At 43.4% G+C, this 14289-nt stretch overlaps 1 long non-coding RNA gene and 1 pseudogene across 1 annotated transcript; both read right to left on the bottom strand.

The window, feature by feature from the left end:
* Positions 1–8364, bottom strand: part of LOC111956934 (thread biopolymer filament subunit gamma-like) — a 39324-nt pseudogene extending 30960 nt beyond the window's left edge.
* A 1061-nt stretch (positions 8365–9425) lies between these two features.
* LOC111957295 (uncharacterized) lies at positions 9426–11616 on the bottom strand. Its single transcript, XR_002876356.2, has 3 exons — positions 10059–11616; positions 9852–9973; positions 9426–9768 (listed from the first exon to the last, which is right to left on the bottom strand). It is a non-coding gene; the product is annotated as an uncharacterized lncRNA (long non-coding RNA).
* Between the last annotated feature and the right edge of the window lie 2673 nt (positions 11617–14289).

Genomic DNA, 14289 nt, shown 5'->3' with positions numbered 1-14289 from the left:
GGTTAGCACACTCGTCTAACCCGGATGTCCTAGCCGTGTCTGAATCCTGGCTTTTGAAGACCACCCAAAACCCTGAAATTTCCATCCCTAACTATAACATTTTCAGACAAAATAGAACTGCCCGAGGGGGCGGAGTTGCAATCTACTGCAGAGATAGCCGCAGATGTTTTGTCTTACTATCCAGGTCTGTCCCAAACAATTTTAGCATCTACTTTTAAAAATCCACCTTTTCAGAAACTAGTCTCTCACCGTTGCCGCTTGCTATAGACCACCTTCTGCCCCCAGCTGTGCCCTGACACCATATTGAATTGATTGCCACCCATCTATCTTCAGAGCTCGTGCTTAGGTGACCTAAACTTGGACATGCTTAACACCCCAGTGAATAAAACAAACTTAGGGAGGAGGCTTCTAATGTTAACATGCATGAAACCAAGGCTTTTACGGTTACAGAAGTCAACAAATGAGAGCGCCTGGGGAATTGGAGTGGAGCTAGGCACTGCAGGGCCTTGATTAACGTCTACATCACCAGAGGAACAGAGGAGGAGTGGGATAAGGGTACGGCTAAAGGTTATAAGAACTGGTCATCTATTACGTTCGGAACAGAGAGTAAAAGGAGCAGGTTTCTGGGCATGGTAGAATAGATTCAAGGCATAATGTACAGACAACGGTATGGTAGGATGTGAATACAGTGGAGGTAAACCTATGCATTGAGTGACAGTGAGAGAGATATTGTCTCTAGACACATCATTTAAACCAGGTGAGGTCACCACATGTGTGGGAGGTGGAACTAAAGGGTTATTTAAGGCATATTGATCAGAGCTAGAGGCTCTACAGTGAAATAAGGCAATAATTACTAACCAAAACAGCAATGGACAAGGCATATTGACATTAGGGAGAGGCATGCGTAGCCGGGTGATCATAGGGGTGCAGTGAGTAGCTCGGCAGGCCGGAGACACGGCGATTCAGACAGCTAGCGGGCCGGGGCTAGCAAGCTAGCAGAAGGGCCTTAGAGGGACGTTGTGACGGAATAAGTCTGTTGTAGCCCCCTCGTGCTGTTACGTCGGCAGACTAGTCGTCATGGACCAGCAGGGCTCCGTGTGGTAAAAGGGTCCAGGCCAATTGGCAAAATAGGTATAGTGGCCAAAGAATTTGTCTGATGGGCCTCTTCAGCTAACAGTCCAATATGCTCTAGACAGCTAGCTAGTCGCGGCTAGCAGGTTAGCAGATGGGCATTCAGGGGACGTCACGATGGAGGAGCCAAAAAATAAATAAAAAATTCTATAGGATTGAGGTCAGGGCTTTGTGATGGCCACTCCAATACCTTATTTTGTTGTCCTTAAGCCATTTTGCCACAACTTTATGAAGTATGCTTGCAGTCATTGTTCATTTGGAAGACTCATTTGCGACCAAGCTTTAACTTCCTGACTGATGTCTTGAGATGTTGCTTCAATATATCCACATAATTTTCCTCCCTCATGATGCCATTTGTTTTGTGAAGTGCACCAGTCCCTCCTGCAGCAAAGCACCCCCACAAGATGATGCTGCCACCCCCGTGCTTCACGGTTGGGATGGTGTTCATCAACTTGCAAGCCTCCCACTTTTTCCTCCAAATGTAATAATGGTCATTATGGCCAAACAGTTCTATTTTTGTTTTAATCAGACCAGAGGACATTTCTCCAGAAAGTACGATCTTTGTCCCCATGTGCAGTTGCAAACCATAGTCTGGCTTTTTTTATGGCGGTTTTAGAGCAGTGGCTTCTTCCTTGCTGAGTGGCCTTTCAGGTTATGCTGATATAGAACTCGTTTTAATGTGGATATAGATACCTTTTCCTCAAGCAACTTCACAAGGTCCTTTGCTGTTGTTCTGGGATTGATTTGCACTTTTCGCACCAAAGTACGTTCATCTCTAGGAGACAGAACGCGTCTCCTTCCTGAGCAGTGTGACGCTGCATGGTCCCAGGGTGTTTATATTTGCGTACTATTGTTTGTACAGATGAACGTGGTACCTTCAGGCATTTGGAAATTGCTCCAAAGGATGAAACAGACTTGTGAAGGTCTATAATTATTTTTCTGAGGTCTTGACTGATTTCTTTTGATTTTCCCATGATGTCAAGCAAAGAGGCACTGGGTTTGAAGGTAGGCCTTAAAATATATCCACAGGTAGGCTAATTATGTCAATTAGCCTATCAGAAGCATCTAAAGCCATGACATCATTTTCTGGAATTTTCCAAGCTGTTTAAAGGCTCAGTCAACTTAGTGTATGTAAACTTCTGACCCACTGTAATTGTGATATAGTGAATTATAAGTGAAATAATCTGTTTGTAAACAATTGTTGGAAAAATGACTTGTGTCATGCACACAGTGATGTCTTAACCGACTTTCCAAAACTATAGTTTGTTAACAAGAAATTTGTCGAGTGTTTGAAAAAGAAGTTTTAATGACTCCAACCTAAGTGTATGTAAACTTTTTTTAAATAAAAAAATGATGGTAAATTAGTTATTGTTTACAGAACTTATTTTGGTATTTTATTAGGATCCCCATTAGCTGTTGGAAAAGCATCAGCTACTCTTCCTGAGGTCCACACAAAACATGACATAATGCATAATACGGGCTGAGATCCCGCTAACAGGATCGATATGACAACAGCCAGTGAAAGTGCAGGGTGCCAAATTCAAACAACAGAAATCTCATAATTAAAATTCCTCAAACATACAAGTATTTCACACCATTTTAAAGATACACTTCTTGTTAATCCCACCACAGTGTCTGATTTCAAATAGGCTTTTCGGCGAAAGCGCCACAAACGATTATGTTAGGTCAGAGCCAAATCACAGAAAAACACAGCCATTTATCCAGCCAAAGAGAGGAGTCACAAAAAGCAGAAATAGAGAGAGAATTAATCACTAACCTTTGATGATCTTCATCAGATGACACTCATAGGACTTCATGTTACACAATACATGTATGTTTTGTTCGATAAAGTCCAAATTTAAATAAAAAAATCTCAGTATACAATGGCGCGTTATGTTCAGTAGTTCCAAAAACATCTGTGATTTTGCAGAGAGCCACATCAATTTACAGAAATACTCATCATAAATGTTGATGAAAATACAAGTGTTATACATGGAACTTTAGATACACTGTGTCAGATTTCAAAAAAACTTTACGGAAAATGCAATAATCTGAGTACGGCGCTCAGAGCCCAAAACAACCATAAAGATATCCGCCATGTTGGAGTCAACAGAAGTCAGAAATAACATTATAACTATTCACTTACCTTTGATGATCTTCATCAGAATGCACTCCCAGGAATCCCAGTTCCACAATAAATGTTTGTTTTGTTCGATAATGTCCATCAYTTATGTCCAAATASCTACKTTTGTTAGCGYGTTYWGTWMACAAATCMAAAKTCAYGAMGCGYGTTCACTAGGAGCAGACGAAAWGTCAAAAAGTTCCGTTACAGTCCGTAGAAAYATGTCAAACGAWGTATAGMATCAATCTTTARGATGTTTTTAACATAAATCTTCAATAATGTTCCAACCGGAGAATTCCTTTGTCTGTAGAAATGCAATGGAACAGAGCTCGCTCTCACGTGAACGAGCGTCACGAGCTCATGGCACTCTGCCAGACACCTGGCTCAAACAGCCCTTATGAGCCCCCACTTCACAGTAGAAGCATCAAAAAAGTTTCTAAAGAAACTTATCTTCAATAGGGAATGAGTTGAAAAACGACCAACCTCAGATTTTCCACTTCCTGGTTGGATTTTTTCTCAGGTTTTTGCCTGCCTTATGAGTTCTGTTATACTCACAGACATCTTTCAAACAGTTTTAGAAACGTCAGAGTGTTTTCTATCCAAATATACTAATAATATGCATATCTTAGCTTCTGCGACTGAGTAGCAGGCAGTTTACTCTGGGCACCTCTGGGCACCTTATTCATCCAAGCTACTCAATACTGCCCCCAGCCATAAGAAGTTAACAGACAAGAACAGCTCAGCCTACATATCAATACATACTGTACACAAAAACTAGGTCAAATAGGGGAGAGGTGTTGTGCCGTGAGGTGTTGCTTTCTGGGGGTTTTTAAACCAGGTTTGCTGTTCATTTGAGCAATATGAGATGGAACGGAGTTCCATGCAATAATGGGTCTATAATACTGTACGCTTTCTTGAATTTATTATGGATTTGGGGACTGTGAAAAGACCCCTGGTGGCATGTCTGTTGCAGTAAGTGTGTGTGAGAGCTACATGTAAGTTGACTATGCAAACCATTTTTGGGATTTTCAACACATTGTTTCTTATGAAAAGAAGAAGGGATGCAGTCAGTCTCTACTCAAACCTTAGCCAAGAGAAACTGGCATGCATAGTATTTATATCAGCCCTCTGATTGCAATGACGAGCAAGACGTGCCAACTGCAGCTTAACTAGATCTTTCCTTGCAGCACTCGACCACACGACTGGACAATAATCAAGATAAAACAAAACTATAGCCTGCAGGACTTGCTTTTTGGAGTGTGGTGTCAAAAAAGCAGAGCATCTTTTTATTACGGACAGACCTCTCCCCATCTTTACAACCATTGAATCTATATGTTTTGACCATGACAGTTTACAATCTAAGGTAACACCAAGTAATTTAGTCTCCTCAACTTGTTCAACAGCCACACCATTCATTACCAGATTCAGCGGAGGTCTAGAACTTAGGGAATGATTTGTACCAAATACAATGCTCTTAGTTTTAGAGATGCTCAGGGCCAGTTTATTACTGGCCACCAATCACAACACAGACTGCAATTCTTTGTTAAGGGTTTCAGTGACTTGACTAGCTATGATTGCCAATGCATAAATGGTTGAATCACCAGCATACATGGACACATGCGTTGCTTAATACCAGTGGCAGGTCATTGGTAAAAATAGAAAAGAGTAGATGGCCTTGAGAGCTGCCCTGTGGTACACCACACTTTCCATGTTTGACATTAGAGAAGCTTCCATTAAAGAAAACTGTTTGAGTTCTATTAGATAGATAGTTCTGAATCCACGATAATGCAGAGGTTGAAAATCCATAACACATAGGTTTTTTCAACAACAGGTTATGGTCAATAATATCAAAGGCTGCTCTGAAATCTAACAGTACAGCTCCCACAATCTTATTATTATCAATTTCTTTCAACCATTCATCAGTCATTTGTGTCAGTGCAGTACATGTTGAGTGCCCTTCTCTATAAGCATGCTGAAAGTCTGTTGTTAATTTGTTTACAGAGAAGTACCATTGAATTTGGTCAAACACAATTTTTTCCAACAGTTTGCTAAGAGCTGTCAGCAAGCTGATAGGTCTGCTGTTAGAACCAGTAAAGGCCGCTTCCCACTCTTGGGTAGTGGAATGACTTTGGCTTCCCTCCAGGCCTGAGGACAAAGACTTTCCTCTAGGCTCAGATGAAAGAAATGACAGATAGGAGTGTGTCACGTTCCTGACCTTATTTCCTTTGTTTAGTCTTTATTTAGTTGGTCAGGACGTGAGCTGGGTGGGTATATTCTATGTTCTGTGTTTCTATGTTTAGGTTTGTCTTATTGGCCTGATATGGTTCTCAATCAGAGGCAGGTGTTTTGCGTTGTCTCTGATTGGGAACCATATTTAGGTWGCCTGTTTTTCACTGTTGGTTTGTGGGTGATTGTTTCCTGTGTCAGTGTTTGTGCCACACGGGACTGTTTTGGTTAGATTTACTTTTGTTATTTTGTATTGTGTCTTGTTCAGTTTATTATATTAAAACCATGGACACTTACTACGCTGCGTCTTGGTCCGATTCCTGCTACACCTCCTCTTCAGACGAAGAGGAGGAAATCTGCCGTCACAGAATCACCCACCAACCAAGGACCAAGCAGCGTGGTAAAGGACAGCAGCAGCAGCGGCAAAATACACAGGACTCCTGGACATGGGAAGAAATTCTGGACGGTAAGGGACCCTGGGTTCAAGCTGGAGAATATCGCCGCCCTCGTGAAGAGCTGGAGGCAGCTAAAGCCGAGAGACGGTGGTATGTGGAGGCAGCACGGAAGCGCGGCTGGAAGCCAGAGAGGCAGCCCCAAAAATGTCTTGGGGGGGGCTCTCGGGGAGTGTGGCGAAGTCAGGTAGGAGACCTGCGCCAACTCCCCGTGCTTACCGTGGAGAGCGAGAGTACGGGCAGACACCGTGTTATGCGGTCTTGGTCCGATCCCTGCTACACCTCCTCTTCAGACAAAGAGGAGGAAATCTGCCGTTACAGAGTGGCTATAGAGTCAGCTACCATCCTCAGTAGCTTTCCATCTAAGTTGTCAATGCCAGAAGGTTTGTCATTACCGGTTGATAACAACAATTTGTTCACCTCTCCCACACTAACTTTACAAAATTCAAACTTGCAATGCTTTTCTTTCATTATTCGTTTTTTAATGCATGAATACAATGGCTCATTGTTTGTTGTTGGCATATCCTACCTATGTTTGCCCACTTTGCCAATGAAGTAATCATTCAAATAATTGGCGATGAATAAACCATCTGATTTGATGAAAGATGGAGTTGAATTTGTTTTTTTGCCCGTATACAGGAGCAACAATAGAATAACAATAACGAGGCTATATACAGGGGATACCGGTACCGAGTCAATGTGCTTGGGTACAAGTTGGTCGAGGTAATTCAGGAAATATGTACATGTAGGTAGGGGTAAAGTGACAATGCATAGATAATAGCTAACATGCAGAGAGTAGCAGTGCAAAAGGGGGGGGGGGTCAATGCAAATAGTCCGGGTAGCCATTTGATACGCTGTTCAGCTGTCTTAAGGCTTGGGGGTAGAAGCTGTTAAGAAGCCTTTTGGACTTAGACTTGGCACTCCGGTACCGCTTGCCGTGCGGTAGCAGAGAAAACAATCTATGACTAGGGTTGATGTAATTCTTAGGTCCTTCCTCTGACACCACCTGGTGTAGAGGTCCTGGATGGCAGGAATCTTGAGCCCAGTGATGTACTGGGCAGTACGCACTACCCTCTGTAGCGCCATACGGTCGGAGGCCGAGCAGTTGCCATAACAGGTGGTGATGCAACCAGTCAGGATGCTCTCGATGGTGAAGCTGAATAACTTTTTGAGGAGCTGAGGACCCATGCCAAATCTTTTCAGTCTCCTGAGGGGAATAGCCATTGTCATGCCCTCTACATGTGTTTGGACCATGATAGTTTGTTGGTGATGTGGACACCAAGGAACTTGAAACTCTCAACCTGCTCCACTGCAGCCCCATCGATGAGAATTGGGGGTGTGTTCTGCCCTCCTTTACCTGTAGTGCACGATCATCCTCTTTGTCTTGATCTTGTTGAGGGAGAGGTTGTTGTCCTGGCTCCACACTTCCAGGTCTCTGACCTCCTCCCTATAGGCTGTCTCATCGTTGTTGGTGATCAGGCCTTCCACCGTTGTGTCGTCGGCAAACTTAATGATGGTATTGGAGTTGTGCTTGGCCACGCAGTCATGTGTGAAAAGGTAGTACAGGAGGGGGCTAAGCACACACCCCTGAGGGCCGCCGTGTTGAGGATCTGCATGGCAGATGTGTTGTTGCCTAGAGATTGTGTCATCTGTGGATCTGTTGGGGTGGTATGCAAATTGGAGTGGGTCTAAGGTTTCTGGGATGATGGTGTTGATGTGAGTCATGACCAGCGTTTCAAAACACTTCATGGCTACCGACGTGAGTGCTATGGGTCGGTAGTCATTTAGGCAGGTTAYCTTGGTGTTATTGGCCACAGGGACCAGGATAGTCTGCTTGACACCTGCCAGGGACAGGTTGAAAATGTCAGTGAAGACACACATGCTCTGAGTACACATCCTGGTAATCCATCTGGCCCTGCGGCCTTGTGAATGTTGACCTGGTTAAAGGTCTTACTCACATCGGCTTACGAGAGCGTGATCACACAGTCGTCCGGAACAGCTAGTGCTCTAATGCATGCTTCAGTGTTGCTTGCCTCAAAGCGTGTAGAAGTAATTTATCTCATCTGGTAGACTTGTGTCACTGGGCAGCTCACGGCTGGGCTTCCCTTTGTAGTCTGTAATAGTTTGCAAGCCCTGCCACATCCGACGAGCGTCTGAACCGGTGTAGTATGATTCAATCTTAGTCCTATCTTTATACTTTGCCTGTTTGATGGTTCGTCTGAGGGCATAGCGGGATTTCTTATAAGCTTCAAGGTTAGAGTTCCACTCCTTGAAAGCGGCAGCTCTACCCTTTAGCTCAGTGCGGATGTTGCCTATAATCCATTGCTTCTGGTTGAGGTATGTACGTACGGTCACTGTGGGGACAACATCGTCAGTGCACTTATTGATGAAGTCAGAGACTGATGTGGTCCTGTAGCTCAGCATCTGCGTCATCTGACCACTTCCGTATTGAGCGAGTCACTGGTACTTCCTGCTTTAGTTTTTGCTTTTAAGATTTGAACAAATGGAGGGCGAGGGAGAGCTTTGTACCCGTCTCTGTGTGTGGAGTAAAGGTACAGTAGAATTTTTTTTTTCTCTCAATGCACATGTAACATGCTGGTAGAAATGAGGTAAAACGGATTTAAAGTCGCAGGCCACTAGGAGCGCCGCCTCTCGATGAGCATTTTCTTGCTTACTTACGGCTTTATACAGCTCGTTGAGTGCGATCTTAGTACCAGCATCAGTTTGTGGTGGTAAATAGACACCTACGAAAAATATAGATAAACTCTCTTGGTAAATAGTGTGGTCTACAGCTTATCATGTGATACTCTACCTCAGGCGAGCAAAACATCGAGACTTCCTTAATATTTGACTTCGCACACCAGCTGTTATTGACAAATAGACAAAGACTGCCACCCATTATCTCACCAGAGGCAGCTGTTCTGTCTTGCCAATGCACAGAAAAACCAGACAAATGTATATTATCCATGTCGTCGTTCAGCCATGACTAGGTGAAACATAAGATATTACATTTTTTAATGTCCCATGTTAGGATAGTCTTGAACGGTGCTCATCCAGTTTGTTCTCCAATGATTGCACGTTGGCCAATAGGAAGGACGGTAGAGGTGGGTTACCCACTCGCCAACGAATTCAAACAAGGCACCCGGACCTGCGTCCCCTGTATCGGTGTCTTCTCTTCATGCAAATTATGGGGATTTGGGCCTGGTTGGGTATCTGGACGAAATCCTCTTGTCCGACTCGTTAAATAAAAAATCTTTGTCCAGTTCGAGGTGAGTAATCACTCTGATATCCAGAAGGTCTTTTTGGTCATAAGAGATGGCGGCAGAAACGTTGGCGCCATTCTATATTGTGATCACTGTATCCAATGGAAACGGATAAAGCTTTAGAACAAAGTTCTACAGTATTAGTAAAAACGATTGTTTAAAAAATAAAACACACAGGAATGTCATGTTTTTGACTACACTGGGCCTTTAATAGGCACGTACTACAGTCATATTTTATTATCCCTCTTGAGATGGGAAAACATCATGTTTTTTTCATTAAGTTGAACATGTGCTCGTCATGTTAGGTGAAATAAAACTATTTTTTCCCACGAAGTTACACTACCCAAAAGGGACTCATTTTGTGGAATTACCCAACAGCTTTTGGATCTTTTGTAGAGGTGATGTACAGGTTGAATAGTGTAGGTCTTTGTAGAGGAATCCAGGTCGCAATAGACCCCGTCCTTTGTGTACAAATACTGGCACGATATGTGGATGTGCACATGTTGATGGCAGTAGCTACGTTCAGTGAAGAAGTTGTCTCATAGCAATATGTATATGTAGCAGGCTTCATGGCCTAGGATAAAAAATAAAAAATTCAAATTATAGATGAAACATGGCAGAGCTGAAATTCCTTACACCAAAATCAACTGTACGCACCAGGATGGTGAAGGACCACAGTGATGTAGATACTGCATCAGGAGAGTCAAACACCAACACAGAAGACCTGCCAGAGCCACTCACAGCTCTGTATGATGCCAATCTATGGGACCTCTCACCACCTGAAATAAAGGAGAAAAGTGAAGAAGCTTTCCAGAGATTGAAACAGAAACTGACCCGTGATCAGTGTGAAACCCTTGAGCTTACCTCCAAGGAGAAGTCGAAATGCCAGGCCTGGCACATCAACCGAATCGGAATGATAACAAGCACCGCCTTCCATCGTGTGTGCACGGCAGGCAGAAACACAGACAAAATCAACTTGGTGAAAAAGACAATGCATTACAATGCCAGTGAATTGCATCATGTCCCAGCTGTAGTTTGGGGAAGAGACATGGAGGATACAGCCAGAAAGTACTACACGGAAGAAATGAGCAAAATCCATGCCAACTTCAGTGTGAAGCTCTCTGGTCTTGTCGTGCGGAACGATCAACCACATCTCAGGGCGTCTCCAGATGGATTAGTAAACTGTTCCTGTTGTGGGAGAGGAACCCTTGAAGTTAAGTGCCCATACAAATACCGTGATGGCTTAACAGGGTGCAGTGATGACACACAGTTCTGCTTGGACAAATCACTGCACCTAAAAAAGAATCATGAATATTACCACCAAGTTCAACTTCACATGTTTGTATGCAATGTCCAATACTGTGACTTTGTGGTTTGGACAAGTGCTGAGGTCATTGTGCGTCGCATAATCAGAGATGAAGAAATGCTGCAAAAAGCCCTACCTAAGGCTGTAAGATTCTTTCTTGCAAGTGTTTTGTCGGAACTATTGACACGAAGCCACGACCCTCTCCTAGAAACACTTAAAGAGTGTTCACACTGATATGCCAAAATTTGTACACTGAAAAGGCGGGCATGGGAGCCTGAAAATGCCGGCATAGGAGCCTGAAAAGGCCGGCTGAGGCATGGGGAGCCTGCTGAGCCAACCGAGGCTTGAGAACCTGACAAGCCAGTTGAGGCATGGAAGCCTGACGAGCCAGCTGAGGCATACCCGGTTGCTTCGGAAGCGGCACTTGGACCTGACGTCACCAGTAAAAAAAAAGAAAAAAAGAAAAGAAAAAAAAAAGGGGAAAATACCTGTACGTAATGATGAGACAACTGGCAACGTCGAGCGCCGGAGAGTAAACGTTTTCAATTCTTATCTTCTGGCGACAACACTCTTAGTGAGTTTTTACATCACGCACTATCACCACCATGTCATCTAATAGGACTGTAAAATCTTGAAGTAATTCAATATATGGATGATTTTTAACATGTATTCTGACATTAGTTGCGTTGATGTATCCACCTTTTGAGCATAGAGTTGCTTCTTTCCGTTGATTAAATTATGGATTCAAAGTGTCTACGGCAAGTTGATCTGATTAAAAATAATTTGGCAAAATCTGGTGTATCGGTCAGAGCCCCTGATTCCGGATCACATAATCCCTGGCAACGGCGATGAGCCGCCTCGACCACTCTGTCTGTGCCTCGCTATACTGTCTCCCTATCTACCTTACTACTGTCCTTTCAATAAAATTAAATAAATACAAAAGTACATAATTGTCCAGATTGGGAATCCAGGCTCCTTTAAAAAGCATTACAAAAGTATTTGATCAGCAAATATCTCATCCCTCTACTAGTGCTCAAAATCCTGATTCAATCCAGATGATATGACTATTCTGTCACCGAACAGCACAACATGACATTTCCATAAAATTTTTTAGCTTTATGGCTGTCTGTTTTGATCATTGAGCTGAAACACACTTCGCCTGATTCCAATGGTCCAGTCTCTTCTTTTGACACCAACTCTAATGCGCATTTGCTTGTCTGGTATGCGTGATGTTGCATAATTGTCCATTCGACTCACTGGAGAGAATTCATGAATGGTAAGTGGTGACTCTCTATTGTCTCTGGTATTCGACCTGCTGTCTATGGTCCTGCGTGCTGCATGACATTATCACATGGCCTTTGTTCCCCACAAGGTTGGTAAAGCCTTCTACAGAAATACACATGAAGATTTGAAAGTATATAGCCTCATTATTGATATTTATTGTGTTCTTTTTATTTTATTGTTTACTTTAGTTTTTTTAGTAAATATTTTCTTAACTATTTCTTGAATTGCATTGTTGGTTATTTCTTGAATTGCATTGTTGGTTAAGGGCTTGTAAGTAAGCCTTTCATAGTAAGGTCTACACCTGTTGTATTCGGTGCATGTGACAAATAACATTGGATTTGATTTGAAGTACTAGCTTAACAACCTGGTATGTTTCTGTGGCAAAGAAGAGGACCACTTTCAAAGACAGACGTCATGCTCCGATATCTCCAGGGTGATCATTTCAGTTTGAACTCAGTTAATTCAGGACATGAGTTTAAATTTAACACAGGTATTCAACACTTCTTTAATAATATAATTCTTTAACACTTCTTTTAAAAGGTGAGAAAATTATCCTTGGAAATATCAGTGACGAACCATGGCTATTTGACCTAGGCCTTCAGTGGGAGAAAAAATTGTCCAAAACGTTATACCAAACTCAAAAATTAAGAACAACAGAGACAGCACCCGCACTAACGTTACCAGCAACAACAACCTATGGCAGCCTAACGCCACCACTGTCACAATATCCCCAAAAGCGACAACAGTGACACATCAAAGGACGTGAGTTTGACAGGCTTGTGATGCTGGAAGGACAGCGACCGTAATACCTATGCACTCCATGTAGGAGAGTGCACTTTTGATAGAAAAACACCAGTCAGCATGATGTTAAAGAATAAGCAGCCCGTTCACTCAGACATAATAAGGCAGTAGGTCCCAATCGTAAGAATACAAAAACAGAACCATTCATTCTATGGACGACCAAAGTACTCAAAATGAAGTAAATAAATGAATAAATCATGAAATATATTATTTTTAAATACTTTAAGAATAAGTACCACATTATTTGAAATCTTTTTCACAATGTCACTTTTCACAATAATGTTACCATATTTAATTTCATTATAATACATTGTATTTCCCAATGGTTTTTTCATTTCATAATGTATTTCCGATTTCATTGTATTTTTCATTTCATGGCCACTCGCAAGGGATATACACTGCTCAAAAAAATAAAGGGAACACTAAAATAACACATCCTAGATCTGAATGAATGAAACATTCTTATTAAATACTTTTTTCTTTACATAGTTGAATGTGCTGACTACAAAATCACACAAAAATGATCAATGGAAATCAAATTTATCAACCCATGGAGGTCTGGATTTGGAGTCACACTCAAAATTAAAGTGGAAAACCACACTACAGGCTGATCCAACTTTGATGTAATGTCCTTAAAACAAGTGCATGCTCCTGATGAGGTGGCGGATGGTCTCCTGAGGGATCTCCTCCCAGACCTGGACTAAAGCATCCGCCAACTCCTGGACAGTCTGTGGTGCAACGTGGCGTTGGTGGATGGAGCGAGACATGTTGTCCCAGATGTGCTCAATTGGATTCAGGTCTGGGGAACGGGCGGGCCAGTCCATAGCATCAATGCCTTCCTCTTGCAGGAACTGCTGACACTGCAGCCACATGAGGTCTAGCATTGTCTTGCATTAGAAAGAACCCAGGGCCAACCACACCAGCATATGGTCTCACAAGGGGTCTGAGGATCTCATCTTGGTACCTAATGGCAGTCAGGCTACCTCTGGCGAGCACATGGAGGGCTGTGCGGCCCCCCAAAGAAATGCCACCCCACACCATGACTGACCCACCGCCAAACCGGTCATGCTGGAGGATGTTGCAGGCAGCAGAACGTTCTCCATGGCGTCTCCAGACTCTGTCACGTCTGTCACATGTGCGTGTGAACCTGCTTTCATCTGTGAAGAGCACAGGGCGCCAGTGGTGAATTTGCCAATCTTGGTGTTCTCTGGCAAATGCCAAACGTCCTGCACGGTGTTGGGCTGTAAGCACAACCCCCACCTGTGGACGTCGGGCCCTCATACCACCCTCATGGAGTCTGTTTCTGACCGTTTGAGCAGACACATGCACATTTGTGGCCTGCTGGAGGTCATTTTGCAGGGCTCTGGCAGTGCTCCTCCTAATCCTCCTTGCACAAAGGCGGAGGTAGCGGTCCTTCTGCTGGGTTGTTGCCCTCCTACGGCCTCCTCCACGTCTCCTGATGTACTGGCCTGTCTCCTGGTAGCGCCTCCATGCTCTGGACACTACGCTGACAGACACAGCAAACCTTCTTGCCACAGCTCGCATTGATGTGCCATCCTGGATGAGCTGCACTACCTGAGCAACTTGTGTGACGGAATTGTAGACTCCGTCTCATGCTACCACTAGAGGGAAAGCACCGCCAGCATTCAAAAGTGACCAAAACATCAGCCAGGAAGCATAGGAACTGAGAAGTGGTCTGTGGTC

The sequence above is a fragment of the Salvelinus sp. IW2-2015 genome, linkage group LG32 (genome assembly GCF_002910315.2).
Source record: "Salvelinus sp. IW2-2015 linkage group LG32, ASM291031v2, whole genome shotgun sequence".
NCBI lineage: Eukaryota > Metazoa > Chordata > Actinopteri > Salmoniformes > Salmonidae > Salvelinus > Salvelinus sp. IW2-2015.
The sequence above is the reverse complement of the archived record's forward strand: the minus strand, read 5'-3'. Positions and strand labels throughout refer to the sequence as shown.